This window comes from Panulirus ornatus, chromosome 50, assembly GCF_036320965.1.
Source record: "Panulirus ornatus isolate Po-2019 chromosome 50, ASM3632096v1, whole genome shotgun sequence".
NCBI classification, from domain to species: Eukaryota; Metazoa; Arthropoda; class Malacostraca; order Decapoda; family Palinuridae; genus Panulirus; species Panulirus ornatus.
In genome coordinates, this window is record NC_092273.1 from 14,039,865 (window position 1) to 14,055,529 (window position 15,665).

At 40.4% G+C, this 15,665-nt stretch overlaps 1 long non-coding RNA gene across 1 annotated transcript; it reads left to right on the plus strand.

The window, feature by feature from the left end:
- The first annotated feature begins 22 nt into the window (after positions 1-22).
- On the plus strand, positions 23-12,828 carry LOC139764623 (uncharacterized). The gene is made up of 3 exons (XR_011716427.1): positions 23-701; positions 8,519-8,704; positions 11,581-12,828. It is a non-coding gene; the product is annotated as an uncharacterized lncRNA (long non-coding RNA).
- The last annotated feature ends 2,837 nt before the right edge of the window (positions 12,829-15,665 follow it).

The window sequence follows — 15,665 nt, forward strand, 5'->3', positions numbered from 1 at the left end:
TTTTATTGCATACGGGGTTGAGGCGCCGCAGACTGTCAGCACCATTTTCTCTTTCTTCGTGTTAATTCTACTGTATTATTCCATCTGACCACCTGTTTTTGACATGTTATCAGTACTATCATATTTGATGTGTACGAGGCATAAGGTGAGCTTAGTTACCTTTTACGAATGCACGATCACCAATACAGGAGTCAAGCGAAGCCAGACCGTACGAGTAAGGCTCAGTCCGGAATGCTTGTTGGTAGTGTGAGTGTGTTCCGCTCGTCATTCTCGCCTTGAGCCAGAAAATATCACGTACAGTCATCAAAGTGTTCCATTCTGTAGCTTTGTATGTATGGTGACTATCTATAGTAAATGTTTGACATCAGATATGTTGAGTGTAATGCCACATTGCTAGTGGTAGTGAACTGGCTGCTGTCGATCGTTGCCACGCATGTCCGACTTAGACAAATATCAGTGCAGACACTTAACGTGGATACAGTACACCTCCCAACCTGAAGCCTCTAGCATGGGGAGGAAGTTTGGTTTTGTCCCAGCTGTGTGTATCGTAAAGAGGCAAAACCACCGGGCAAGAGAGGAGGAAGAGCAGCGGGTTCTCCAGCGTGGTGTGGTAGAGAGGGAGGGTGGTGGCGCAGCGACAGCAGGCGACGTGACACGCCAGGCGGAACGCCACCACACCCCGATCGTCCGCCGCCCCATTAGTAAGTACAGTCGCCTGAGTACTCATGCAGAATTAGTAAGTTAATTTCACAGTTTGATATAAGATGAATTGTCTTTATTGTCAAATTGTATACACGATACAAAATGAAAGTATGGCTAGAAACTCAATCTAAGGTTAGAAAGTGTAAGGATTATTAAGTAAAAATGATAGAATATCACATAAAAGTACCACATAAAGAGTCATCTATTTCACTATGAAGTTATATCACAGAGGAGTTACCGCGTCTTTAGATAATTAAACAGTAGAATGCTTTTTGGTGCAAAGTATCTCCTTAATCTGTCTGTGCGCTGTATTGGCAAAGACATTCTTCTTCCTGACCTTAGAAATACATAGTATTAGTGTAGAGGATGGGTTGCATCTTGCATGATCTCACCTGCTTCCCTGCACATTCCTGATTCAGCATATATAATGTTTTAATGTTTGCACCCAATTTCCTAGCTTTTTTAACAGTTTTCTCAAGTTTATTTTTACATTTACTGTTTAGCTTGCCATACCAGACGGCAATTGAAAAACATTCAGTTGTAATTAAGTTTGGTACATGTAGTTTTTTTTCCTAAAGTATAACATCTTCTCTTTATTTTTCTTTAAATTTAAGTGCAGATGATTTGTTTTACACCACTCAGCAAAACAACTAAACTGTGCAATATAACCATTACAGTTATCGTTTACAATTTTTCCTATTATTACTGCATCATCACCATATTTCAAAAAAGTGCAGTTGCTAAAAGCACTTATGCAGTCACCAGTATACAAACTGAACAAGTGTGGGACATAGCGCATCCCTGGGGTGCACCTGCTTTGGTAAAAATTATGTTGGACAGCGTTATCTATCTTGGTATACTGTGGCCTGTTTTAAAAAGCTGAGGATCTATTTCAGTAGGTTATAGTTTACGTCCATCCCTTATGATTTATTTAACAAAATATGTGGCTGGATTGCATTAAAGGCAGAGCTAAAATCAATGGCTGAGATTCTTGCTTGTGAGTTATGTGTTAAATGTTTGCTTATCTCATTCATAAAAGTCAAACTTACATCCTGCACCCTCCTATTTTTACAATACGCAAATTGCAGTGGATCTCTGAAATTATCTATGATTTTATACAAGTAGCTTCTCATTATGTCTTCAAGACATTTTATGATACTCAACGTTAAAACAATGTCTGAAACCGTTGAACACTTTAGGAAATGAGACTTTGGCAGTTGGTTTTATTTCTGATAATTCCTATATGTCAGGCACTACCCCTTGATCTATTAAGTCCTGAAATAGTTGCTGAAGTATGGGTAACAGTTGTTCAGCACAACACTTTAGTGCCCTGGCTGGCACAACGTCTGGTTCCGTGGCCTATCCAGGCATCATACGCTTCAGGGACTGCAGTACATGTTCTTACGATATCACGATTTTCATGATTTCTTTCTCGAATAACCGACATAACATTACTACATTCTTCGCTAAAATCATTTCTGTCAAATCTTGCAAGAAATGAACTTATATCATTCACATATGTATCAATGGTTTTGACTCAGGCACGTTCAGTTTTTTAATTTTCTAATTCTTTCCACGCATCTTTCACACGATATGTTCTAAATAACCCCTCAACCTTTTCCTTATAAGCTCTTTTTGAATCCAATATTCTTGTTTAATTGTTTTTGTCTTTGTCTTTCGTCTGTTTCCTTGCGCTACCTCGCAAACGCGGGAGACAGCGACAAAGTATAATAAAAAAATAAATAATATATATATATATATATATATATATATATATATATATATATATATATATATGTGTGTGTGTGTGTGTGTGTGTGTGTGTGTGTGTGTGTGTGTGTGTGTGTGTAAATTACCCACCTATGGTTGTCTATTTTTTGTGTGTACAGAGAAGGAGCCTGACACTTGTTTGGTTCCAATCAACTTACCTCATTTAATTGAGCTTTATAGAATTCCGTTGTATCAATTTCCCCTTCAAGTAGCTTGTTTAACAAGTCCATTGTTTTGTTGTAGAAATATTTTTACGCATTATTCCTAACTTCTTTTGCTTAATGTTTCGGTATGTTGTAGTTAGGGGTTTCCCAATTACCGCAAATTGCTCATTACCGGACTTATCAGATCCAGGAAAGGAGTTTAAAAGTTGTCATGACTTGACTAGTTTTGTACAGTGTGAAGTGTAAAGCTGATTTCCTCCCCTAGTAATGAAGACTTCAGTTCAGATATAAGTGGGGAGATCAAATCAGCAATAAGTGTTGTCAGATATAAGTGGGGAGATCAAATCAGCAATAAGTGTTGAATGTATTTGAATATCTCAGCATGCTCGACACTCAGTTCTCTGCAACAGCACTAGACCCCTCCCACCCAAACTAATCCCTATAACTAACCAACAACCCTCCCACGTAAGAAGAAAAAAAAAGCTTACCTCTGCCTCACACTTCAGGAACCTCTGCTCACAGATCACCTATCACTAAGAAATATAACCCCGACAGAGCACATACACACTGAAATAATCCGACAAATAGAAAGATAAATCGACTTTCAACCCAATCTTAGAGTCCATCTCACAAAACATACACCCATCAGAAACCACACTCCCCAGACAAACGCGAGTTACTCTCCCCTTAAACTCTCTGGACACCAAAGCCACTAACAACACCACGTCCCAAGACCCTTGATGCCGACAGTGCAACTATGTAAAGAAGACCGAAAATGTATTACTCAATTGCCATGAAGTCTCTACAGAGATAAACATCACAACACTATGATCTATGCTCCCAACCAGTGAACGTGGCCAGATTTCTGAGTACTGCAGGAGCCTCATAAGGTAGAAGGGACTCCTGGGATAGGAAGAGGGTAAGAAATCAGTGATAGCGGTTTGGTCTTTAGATCAGTTTTCTGTTGCATATTCTGATATAGGTCTAAATGTACTGAATATTTTCTTTGGTGTAGCCACTTCTGTATACACAGAGAGGATATTGACATTTGCAAGAATATTGTTTATTTCTGGTAAAACTCATGGTGCTTGTGTTGCATGGGTTTGCGGTGACGTTAACCAGCGTCTCGGCTTACTAGGTTACTTTCAGATGAACTCGTCTAATATATATATATATATATATATATATATATATATATATATATATATATATATATATATATATCATTCAAGGTGGTATTCATAGTTTAGTTTGGCTTCAGTGATCCCCAAAACCATCACTTGATATTTATTTGCGTTTGACTTCAACAGCCATTCATCTAGCCAGGGCTTGAAACTCTCCGCGCGTTCGGTTTACCCTCTTACGAACTTGGTATTATCTGCATACATTAATTACGATTTAACACGCTATGATAAATCGTACACGTAGATCAGGAACGAAAGGGTTGCGTAAGTTAATCCAGTCGGACGGAACTGCCATGTTTGTTCGGATGGAAAAAGACATTTCTGAAATTGTTCCCACCGTCCTGGTTAGGTAATTTTAAAGTCACCAAAAGAAGTCTCCTTGTTCATCTTCGGCTTTTTTTCTTTCTCTCTCTTATAGAGATAATGTCAAGTGTATTCTGGGAGTCTAAAGACAGCCTACAAAACCCGTCCGCCATTTCAGGGTTTTAACTTACTTTGATGTAGGTTTATATCGAGACTGCATAATCTGGGGTGAACCCATATGATGTTCCACACTTAACGAGTTTTTGCTGCCCAAGCAGTTTATTTCTTTTGATTTTTTTTTTTCCACTTTGCAAACTACACAATGATGCTCGCTTAGTTTTGGGGTAATTTCCCTATTGCCTTTCTTACAGACAGGCACAACGCCACCACGGACACAAGCTGAACTGATTTGCTGAGGTCGCAGGCATTTGGGTAATTATTAATGTTTTCGTGGCTGAAAGAGTGATATCACTCATACTCGCTTACTCTTAAACACGCGTAGCACTATTCAGGCTGTATTTCGAGTTAACAGTACTTTATACGCTTCTTGAAAACTGCTTCTAGCATCCCACAAGATACTCCTCCATTAGTGTTCTAAGTAGTCTTGTAATGATCCTCAGCACATACATATTCTTTATACGCTCAGTACTTATCGTGGCTCCATTATTGTAGGACTTATCAAAGCGACTGCTAACATTTCTCGGGCACTGGTTCAATAAGATTTAGCGCAGCCTAGCCCTTCCTGATACGCGCAAGTCATTCCTGAATCGCTAACATTGGCATAGCACTATCAAATCTCAGGCCACTAATCATTGTTAGATGAATCAGCACATATAAATGTTTCTTGACATTCCACCAGTAATCCACATAGACCCCTTTATTTCTTAAAATGTGGTGTTGGTAAATATCGACTTGGAAGAGTCTTTTTAACCTTAATGCCCCAGAAACCCCACTTTTGAGTTGCTGCAACGCTAAGGAAAGCCATGTCCACTAGGCCGGCCCATATGTCAAGAAGTGTGATGTTAGCCAGAACAGCTTAGGAGTAAGTATTACCTGTTCATAGGCAGTGGTGGGAGGGAGTCTTGTGATATGTTGAATCGGCGTTTGATATATATATATATATATATATATATATATATATATATATATATATATATATATATATATATAAGTGATTGATGGTGTCCAGAACGCAGAAGAGGAAGTGTAACTCATCTGTCTGGGGAATATTGTTTCAGATGAGTGTATGTCTGGTGGGATGGTGTTTAAGGTTGCATCGGGAGGGCGGCTGTTTTGTGCTTTTCATGTCATCGTAGTGTGTATGTTTTGTCAATGTTGTGTTTGCTGGGGAAGGGGATGTCTGTGAGTAAAGTATGTTGAAGTGTGTAGCAGGGATAAGTTTTTTTTTTTTTTTTATTTCTACTCGGGGAACGGTGGTTAGTTTGGAGCGGTTTGGATGGGAATAATTGCAAGTAATTTAGTGCCAAGCATAGGAGGTGGAAATGTACCGTGATCTTTTTGTAATGTAGGTTTTGAATATTTGTTGTGTGCTATTTCATGGGGTCTGCACTTTGTTATGACTGTTTTTATCAGTGTTATGGCTAAATGGAAACAATAGCAACAAAGCACTGGCTTCCTTTCGAAGCTGTTTGGGATTGGACAAGATCAGAAACGTAGAACTTTCCGTGGTAATAGTAAAGTAGCAAACGTGACAACGAGAATTTCCTTCATCATTTAGTTATAAGTAGGAGGCACAAATTATATCAGTCTTGAAAGTACTCGTCAACTATAATCTTAAACGTATCTGTGATATCGTTTTCGACAATTATATGTAAATTATTCCGGTTGAAGAAAAAGTGCTTTGCCTCATTTCACATAGAATTTGACCAAGTTTGTATCTTCTACAACGAGTGAAATGAGACAGATCTAGTCTCAAATTACAGAGAGAGAGAGAGAGATTATCAAAGCCTTTGGTAATTTTGAATACAAGGGTCGATTCATGTCTTTCTGTAACCTCTTTCCTAAGCTAATTAGATATATAAAAGTCGTTTATCTGTCTCTCATAGGATTTGTTTTTAAACTCAGGAATCAACTTAGCAACACGCCTCATTGCTCTCCAGTTTTTTTTTTGTTTGTTTTGTTTTGTTTTCAAAGTGGGTGACCAAAATTGATCTATAAAACATAAAACAATGTTAATGCTAGTTACACATTAATCTTCTCAAGAATTATCGAGAGGATTATTTTTCTTAAATTCGAATACTTACCCATGACTCTTCGAAACATTCACTTTTTTACTGCTTCTAACTCTATGCAATGTTTGCTTAGCTTTAGGCCATCAGAGATTATTTCACCCAGTGCTTACTTAGCTTTAGGCCATCATAGATTATTTCACCCAGTGCTTACTTAGCTTTAGGTCATCAGAGATTATTTCACCCAGTGCATACTTAGCTTTAGGTCATCAGAGATTATTTCACCCGGTGCTTACTTAGCTTTAGGCCATCAGAGATTATTTTACCCAGTGCTTACTTAGCTTTAGGTCATCAGAGATTATTTCACCCAGTGCTTACTTAGCTTTAGGTCATCAGAGATTATTTCACCCAGTACTTACTTAGCTTTAGGTCATCAGAGATTATTTCACCCAGTGCTTACTTAGCCTTAGGTCATCAAGAGATTATTTCACCCAGTGCTTACTTAGCTTTGGGTCGTCAGAGATTATTTCTCCTATGTTCTCCTCATTTGCCTTTTGTAGCTCAAGCAGAATTCATACTGTAACCTGCCTTTCCGCTTTTACTGCCAGTGTGAAATTACAAGTATCGGTAATCATTCATTGTCACCTCTGAGACCAGTCCGTTCAACCATCTACTTTTCAGGAGATAGGGTCATTCGTCTTTCAAGGTCGAACACTGACAACCCTTGCGAGGGAAAGTTTTGATATATCTAACGAGTTTATCATCATATAATTGGCTGAGGTGGGTTTTTAAGATTCAGAGGTCGAGTTTATCCTGGAGGGATGTTTTTAAGCCTTGATGGAGAAGTATGTATCCTGGTGAGAGTAGTGATCAATAGTCCTAATTCAATCCATGCAGGCAATTGAAATCCAACTTTAGGTATCATAAAGAATAGATTCTAAATGGAATCTACTTTGCTCTGATTAAGTCCATGTAATTCAGAAAATTGACTCCTAAGTATTTTCTTCCAAGCAATTTCATCCAGCTGATACTGATGATCACCAGAGAAAATTCTATACTTTCGGGTCTCCTTTTCCTGCTCTTGATGGCCAGATGTTGGGATGTATTTAAAGTTGGTACCTTCTTCATTTTCAGTGTCTGCTGAGTTTTCTTATGTTTGATTGTAAAACAGCACAGTAGACTGCAGTTGGGAAAGTATCGGTGTTCAGCGCGGATACAAGGTTGAAGAAGGTACAAGGAGACTCCCACTTGCATAAGTAGTAATAACACAAGCTAATGAATATAACATTAGGCTCCTACTCCCCTCAAAAATACGTTTCCGATAACGGTTGGTTAGTTGGTTGGTTATTTGGTCTGTAGGCTTAGTTATGTCAGGGTATTAGAGAATTTCATGGTTGGTGTTCAGATGTTGTGTTGGTAGGTAGGGTTACATGAAACATTTCTCTTCTTTTCTTGCCTTTACACCAAATATTCTTTTTCCACGGGTATCATTATCGTTGTTGGAGCTACTTAAGTTCTCACTGAAATGTTTGTCAGAGATGATGTTAATGTGAAAAGCGACCGAAGACGTGACTCACGGAATGGGATTAGGATTGCATTGAGGCGAAAGAAGTCGTCCCTCAGAATGTTCATCTGATGCGTCAGCCGTGCAGGAATTTTCCTCAAGGTTTTAATAAGGGTGCGGTCTCGAATCAGCAGATATCTGGGTTATTTATTTCCGTGACTTTATTGGAGCCCCCTTTAAGTACGCATGCTTCATGTCTTTGTAATAATTTTCGTGCACAAACAAGAAAGAGCACGATAAGAGTGCACACTACGTATCCATCAAGCAAGATTTATTTTGATTTTTGTAGAACATTTACTTTTGTTTCAGCAAGGAGCTTCGAACTCTGTATCATGTTACCACAGTAGTCCTAACTTTTCACAGATCTAGTGTTAACTATTTCGGACTGATGTATTTCGAAATGTGGTCATCCTTAAACTATTTTATGTCCAGTCGAAAATGTCTGAGGGACAGAAGTTCGCATTGTCAGCATAATGACCTAGAGATGTTTGACTACGCTGTTTATCTTATACCTTTAGAAAGGAATCTGAAACTAAATATTCTTGAATTCATGTGTGAAAATACATTTTTTTTTCCCTTTTGAACTGATGTATTTTAAACTTAAATGAAGACATTACATCTTAACTGGTGCATCTTTTACAGGGGGTAACGTCAGAACTCCACCGTGGGGGTCCTTACTCAGTTGCCTCTCTGGTGTGTGGAGCGCCGGCGCCTGCTGCTACGGTTGTGGCGGAGGTGGTCTTGGGGCACACTCCCTCGACTCTTTCCACACGAACCCCAACACTGTGACCACCTGGAGCCTCGTTGATGGCGGAACTCCGTGCTGAGGTATGTACATGGGTATTGTAAATAGACGATGAAATTGATAGCTAAAAACCAAACGGTTGTCGTGGATCTCATCCTAGGCTACACTATAGGGCTGTCACCTCAAGGAAGCTATGAGTTCTGTGAAAAACTTCCCAGTTCACATTATACCCAAGTTAACCTTTGAAGTCTTTATACTCCTGCCTGCTTCAGGGGAACATGACATTCCGTTCCTTGGGTACGTACGTTCCTTGGGTAAGATGACATGACTTTTAACCAGACCCACATGGTTCGTGACGTTGTGCTTAAAGGAGTCAAACATTAATAACAAATGTCATATTATCCTGACCTACGTACAAACCTGCATCCTTCACCCCGGATGAATACCATTGTGAAACATATTCATACTTAACCATAACACTACCGGTATACTTTTAACTAAAAATGAAATGACTAACTTCGTACAACTTAACTCATCTGTTTCTGTCTAAAGATTCGTGCCTTATCCTTGTATCTTAGGCTATACGAAACCCATTATTACGTCAGAAAAGTCTGCGTTATTCATCACTTCGCATTTTTGTGCAGGTGTCGTCATTTCTTTCGCTGCAACAGGGTGTGTGCATCGACATTATGATGTTGCTTACTCACCAGTATTATCAACAAAAAAAAAGTGAGCGCATACGAATTTTCACTATTAACGGCATGCTTCAGATAATTTCAGAAATTATCATTGTGCTGTTAGCATTTTTATGCATTTCTGTCGATAAGTTTTTCATCGTAGACACAGTCGTGGATCCTTTCAGTGTTTCCACTTTCGCATTTATATTTTATTTATTCATTTATTTATTCAATTTATTTATTTGTTTATTTATTTATTTATTTATTTAGAGAGAGAGAGAGAGAGAGAGAGAGAGAGAGAGAGAGAGAGAGAGAGAGAGAGAGAGAGAGAGAGCAAAACATGTGCAATCGAGGCCATCCTGGACGACCAGGAAAAGAGTAAGGAAAAGATTGAAAACGAGTTCAGGGCTCCGCAGGTGTTTACTCTTGAAGGTAGAAAGGTTATAGGAAGTGGGAAAAACGAGAGAAGGAAAAGAATTCCACAACTTAGCTGTTCGTGGAAAGGATTTACCGTAATGGCTTAGTCTCTAGTGGCTGGTTTTCACGAAGAAACTAAGGGAAGCACCAGCCAGACGCGTACTATGGGTCTTACGAGAGCAATGGTCATAATGGTATTTGTAAAACAGAGGACAGCAACGTCGTGGCGGAGAGTGAGGTTATGCTTAGAGAATTTGAAAGGAAAAAGCTTTGGATTCCACTCTCGCAAGTGGAAAGGTGGACGAAATACTCCTTACTAAGGTGAACCTAACCTCTGTGGATGTGAGATAGCAGCTCACTGGAAAAGTAATGACGGCTCCCACACAGCACTCCCAGTTTTGGGAAGCAAACTTTGTGGTGTTTATATACGGGGTTTCCAGGGGAGAGTAAAGGTTATGGTTATTCTCAGTATGTTTATGTTGTTACAGGAGTTAGATTGTGGTGTTGTGAAAGTAAACAAGTATAGGAAAAAAAATAGAATTAATTCATGTTTCTCAAGACTTTGTAGAGCTCTTAAAGTCGGAAAGGTCAGATAAAAGATGAGGGTTCTACTGCTTTGCTCTACGAGGGTATCACAACGGTCAATCCTTGTGTCGTTAGTCTTTCCAAAAGACTTTCTGGGAAGCAGCGTAGAATCTGATTTTTGAATAGTCACGGAGGGCTCTGGAGTTGCCAGGTGTTTTGATGATTGGCAGGTCACCCTAAGGCAACACGGTAGGTAGTTCGTAATTTCGTTAATACTCACTAGTGAAGCAAGAACTCACTAGCTTAAGCCAGTAGTAAATAGGTTCCTGGTTCACGTAACTAGTTACTGGCTCTTTCCCTCCTCAGTAGATGTTGCTTCGATTTCTGTTCCCGGAGACTGGCAGTGCCTGCAACATGAATCCTTTAGGCAGCATCCTTGGCTCCAGTCAGCCGCTAGTGTTGTGCTGTTTCATCACCAAAGCAGTGACAGATCACTGACATGTGGGACTTTAACTCAAAAGCTTTTCACATACCTAAAGGTGATTGGATTTTGAAATATAAGTTACTGGCTTGTGACAATTTAGTTTTTCCCCTTACGTCGAGATGACTGGACCTTGAAATACCAGCTACTTGCTTGTGATGATTTAGCTTTTCGCTTAACGTCCGTCGACCTTGAAATTGCAGAGATGCGCAACAGTAGAAGATACCAAACGAAATACCTGGCGAGTCTTGTATCAACAGTTTTCCACTCAAAACGACGAACTCATCTTCAGATCATTGTTATGCGAAACTCTGGCTTTGACCTTCAGCTCATTCATCGTGCCATGATTCGAAACACCATCACGTCTCGGAAGAAATTTATTCATTTAAGAAGTGTCAGTCTCAGCGCACCTGTAAGGTGCGTGAGTTCTTCGCAGAACGAATGTTTCATCTTAGTTATAAGTATACCAGAATATATGCCAGATTTCACAAAGGTGTCCCGGGGGCGTTTGGAAGACGAAAGGGAAGACCAACAGTGTATAAGCACTTGAACAGACAAGAATATTGAATGCTATATCACTCCATGTTACTTGATTTGAATACTTTTGATTCATTAGCGATGAAGCTTAAGATATGAGGTTAGTTGGTTGGTCAGGATTGATGTCAGCTGACTGTCCTGAGGTTGAGGTCAACTATTTGCTTAATCCATTGTGTACGACGATACGACCCTTGGGTATGGTGGCATGACCTCTTCTGCAGACCCCGTAAGTGTCGGTGTTAAGACCACGCCACCGCATCCAAGGGTGCAGTGGCACCGTCGTGCTCAAGAACTTAAGATCTTCTTGTTTTGGTCATTTCAGGATGCCTCGTAGTTGTCGGTAGCTGACTGTAGGCTTCGGTGGGAGCGGGTCTTGAGTTGTGGTGATGGTCACCCAGCCATACCCCTACCACTGGGGTCGAGGGGTGAAGAGGAGGAAGCAGTATTCCAACTCGGGGGTCTACAACACGTAGTGACGCACTAACCTCCTTCTCCAGGACCTCATCACATCAGCCACACTTTTAAGAACAAACAGTACTGCGTTCTGGTCGACCAGTCGCCCTCATCGTACATCTTTGTATTAACAGTATTTACTCGCCGCTCTGAGGTCTTTGTTTCACATGTGTGTTTTCTTGTGTAAGAAAGAGCGAGCTATAGTCTAATAGCAGGTGACAAGATTATGTAACGTAGGTTATGTACACAGTTCTCAGACAGGAGTGGACGGGGTTTAGGGACTCATTTCGAAAGTGAAACTGAAAGAGATAACCATAGTAAAGAGGTAGATGTCGAGTTGTTCATCTTTTCATCATAAGATCCAGTTGACGAAAAAAAAAAAAGATCTTTTTCGTTTTAAGTCATGAGTGCATTCATTATCTTTTCTTTTGCGCCAGACCTCCTTCAGTCATCCAGTTTTTACAGTCGTGTGTTGAGAGGTTCAGGTATTCATAGGATGATGTATGAATATAAATACCTACCACCTTAGCTGAGTTGTGGCTGTAACCTTGCTGAGGTTAGAGCAGCCAGGTGTACTGTAGCCTGTGGAGGAACAAGGTCCTGAGGCTGATCTGGAGTTCGATCAAAGTTTGTTTCACTTCGAGTCGGCCCAGTGGCGTGTTTGACCCATTAGGTAGACATGTATTTAGGACGAGATATTGTAGATCTTAACCTGGAGAGCTCCTTTGTTGAGCCTGGAAGTTCTTTGCTGGCCATAAAGCCGTTGGCTAGAGCGGGATGTGTGCGTGTTTGGTTATCTCAGGCTGGGTCTGTCGCCTGGCCATGTCTGGTGTTAGCGGACCGCTTGTGTATATATAGTACAGCAGATGGTGCATAACAAATAGATAAATGATGTTCAGATGTTTATTGTTCCTTTGTGCACAGACGGGTATTGTTCATGGTATTATTTCCAGGAAAGTACATGCAAGAGATACGTCGGTGGGAAAATTGTATGTTTCTAGATCTAAACTCTTCCACTGTTCTCTGTATATTGTACATAGATGTTTCATATTACGTCAGCAAGACTGAGTAATAACTGTAAACGACGTTAGAAAAATAAATATGTTGAAATCACAAACGTGTTCTGGTCACCCTTGGAAGATCTTCGTCACAGCAAAACTTCGAGGGGCTGAAATGTAATTAGATATTGGTACATTATTACTTGGGACATTGTTACCCTGAGGTTAAAGTGCAGTTCCCATGATGGTTGTTATTTTAAAGAGATTTCTCGTACGGAACAAGCTGAAAAAAAGGAAAAATATGAATTTAGAAAAGGAAATACAAGGGAAATAGAAATCACACGGGTTGTCCAGCTAACGGAACAGACGAAGAAAGGCCACACCCGCTCACACTCAAGTCTCTAGCTTCCATGTGTAATGCACCGAAACCACAGACCTTTCCATGACTTCCCTCGGCCGCTTTACATGTCCTGGTTCTGTACATTGGTAATACGTCGATCCCTGTATACCACATCGTTCCAATTCACTCTCCCATGCACGTCTTTCACCCTCTTGCATGTTCAGATTCCGATCGCTCCAGTTCTGCTTTCCCCTTGTTCCCTTCCACTTCTAACACATATCCGCTTTGTCGACCTCTCCACACTCATTCTTCCAATGTACCTAAAGCATATCAGCACACCCTCTCAGTCACACTGTATGTATAACCGCACTTCTCATTTACCATTCTATTACTCGATCGAACCATCTCACACCGCGTACTGTTCTCAGACATTTCATATACAACGCCCTCCTGCCCCCCGCACATCCTCATCTATAGCCCATGCTTAGCATCCATGCAACACTGCTGGATATATATATATATATATATATATATATATATATATATATATATATATATATATATATATATATATAGACACAGAGATGCTCTGTGGAAGGTATTAAGAATATATGGTATGGGAGGCAAGTTGTTAGAAGCAGTGAAAAGTTTTTATCGAGGATGTAAGGCATGTGTACGTGTAGGAAGAGAGGAAAGTGATTGGTTCTCAGTGAATGTAGGTTTGCGGCAGGGGTGTGTGAAGTCTCCATGGTTGTTTAATTTGTTTATGGATGGGGTTGTTAGGGAGGTGAATGCAAGAGTTTTGGAAAGAGGGGCAAGTATGAAGTCTGTTGGGGATGAGAGAGCTTGGGAAGTGAGTCAGTTGTTGTTCGCTGATGATACAGCGCTGGTGGCTGATTCATGTGAGAAACTGCAGAAGCTGGTGACTGAGTTTGGTAAAGTGTGTGAAAGAAGAAAGTTAAGAGTAAATGTGAATAAGAGCAAGGTTATTAGGTACAGTAGGGTTGAGGGTCAAGTCAATTGGGAGGTGAGTTTGAATGGAGAAAAACTGGAGGAAGTGAAGTGTTTTAGATATCTGGGAGTGGATCTGGCAGCGGATGGAACCATGGAAGCGGAAGTGGATCATAGGGTGGGGGAGGGGGCGAAAATTCTGGGAGCCTTGAAGAATGTGTGGAAGTCGAGAACATTATCTCGGAAAGCAAAAATGGGTATGTTTGAAGGAATAGTGGTTCCAACAATGTTGTATGGTTGCGAGGCGTGGGCTATGGATAGAGTTGTGCGCAGGAGGATGGATGTGCTGGAAATGAGATGTTTGAGGACAATGTGTGGTGTGAGGTGGTTTGATCGAGTAAGTAACGTAAGGGTAAGAGAGATGTGTGGAAATAAAAAGAGCGTGGTTGAGAGAGCAGAAGAGGGTGTTTTGAAATGGTTTGGGCACATGGAGAGAATGAGTGAGGAAAGATTGACCAAGAGGATATATGTGTCGGAGGTGGAGGGAACGAGGAGAAGAGGGAGACCAAATTGGAGGTGGAAAGATTTAGTGAAAAAGATTTTGTGTGATCGGGGCCTGAACATGCAGGAGGGTGAAAGGAGGGCAAGGAATAGAGTGAATTGGAGCGATGTGGTATACCGGGGTTGACGTGCTGTCAGTGGATTGAATCAAGGCATGTGAAGCGTCTGGGGTAAACCATGGAAAGCTGTGTAGGTATGTATATTTGCGTGTGTGGACGTATGTATATACATGTGTATGGGGGTGGGTTGGGCCATTTCCTTCGTCTGTTTCCTTGCGCTACCTCGCAAACGCGGGAGACAGCGACAAAGCAAAAAAAAAAAAAAAAAAAAAAAAAAAAATATATATATATATATATATATATATATATATATATATATATATATATATGGAGAGAATGAGTGAGGAAAGATTGACCAAGAGGATATATGTGTCAGAGGTGGAGGGAACGAGGAGAAGTGGGAAACCAAATTGGAGGTGGAAAGATGGAGTGAAAAAGATTTTGAGTGATTGGGGCCTGAACATGCAGGAGGGTGAAAGGCATGCAAGGAATAGAGTGAATTGGAACAATGTGGTATACCGGGGTCGACGTGCTGTCAATGGATTGAACCAGGGCATGTGAAGCGTCTGGGGTAAACCATGGAAAGTTCTGTGGGGCCTCGATGTGGAAAGGGAGCTGTGGTTTCGGTGCATTATTGCATGACAGCTAGAGACTGAGTGTGAACGAATGGGGCCTTTGTTGTCTTTTCCCAGCGTTACCTCGCACACATGAGGGGGGAGCGGGTTGTTATTCCATGTGTTGCGGGGTGGCGATGGGAATAAATAAAGGCAGACAGTATGAATTATGTACATGTGTATATATGTATATGTCTGTGTGTGTATATATATGTGTACATTTGAGATGTATTGGTATCTATATTTGCGTGTGTGGACGTGTATGTATATACATGTGTATGTAGGTGGGTTGGGCCATTCTTTTGTCTGTTTCCATGCGCTACCTCGCTAACGCGGGAGACAGCGACAAAGCAAAATATAATATAATATATATATATATATATATATATATATATATATATATATATATATATATATATATATATATATAT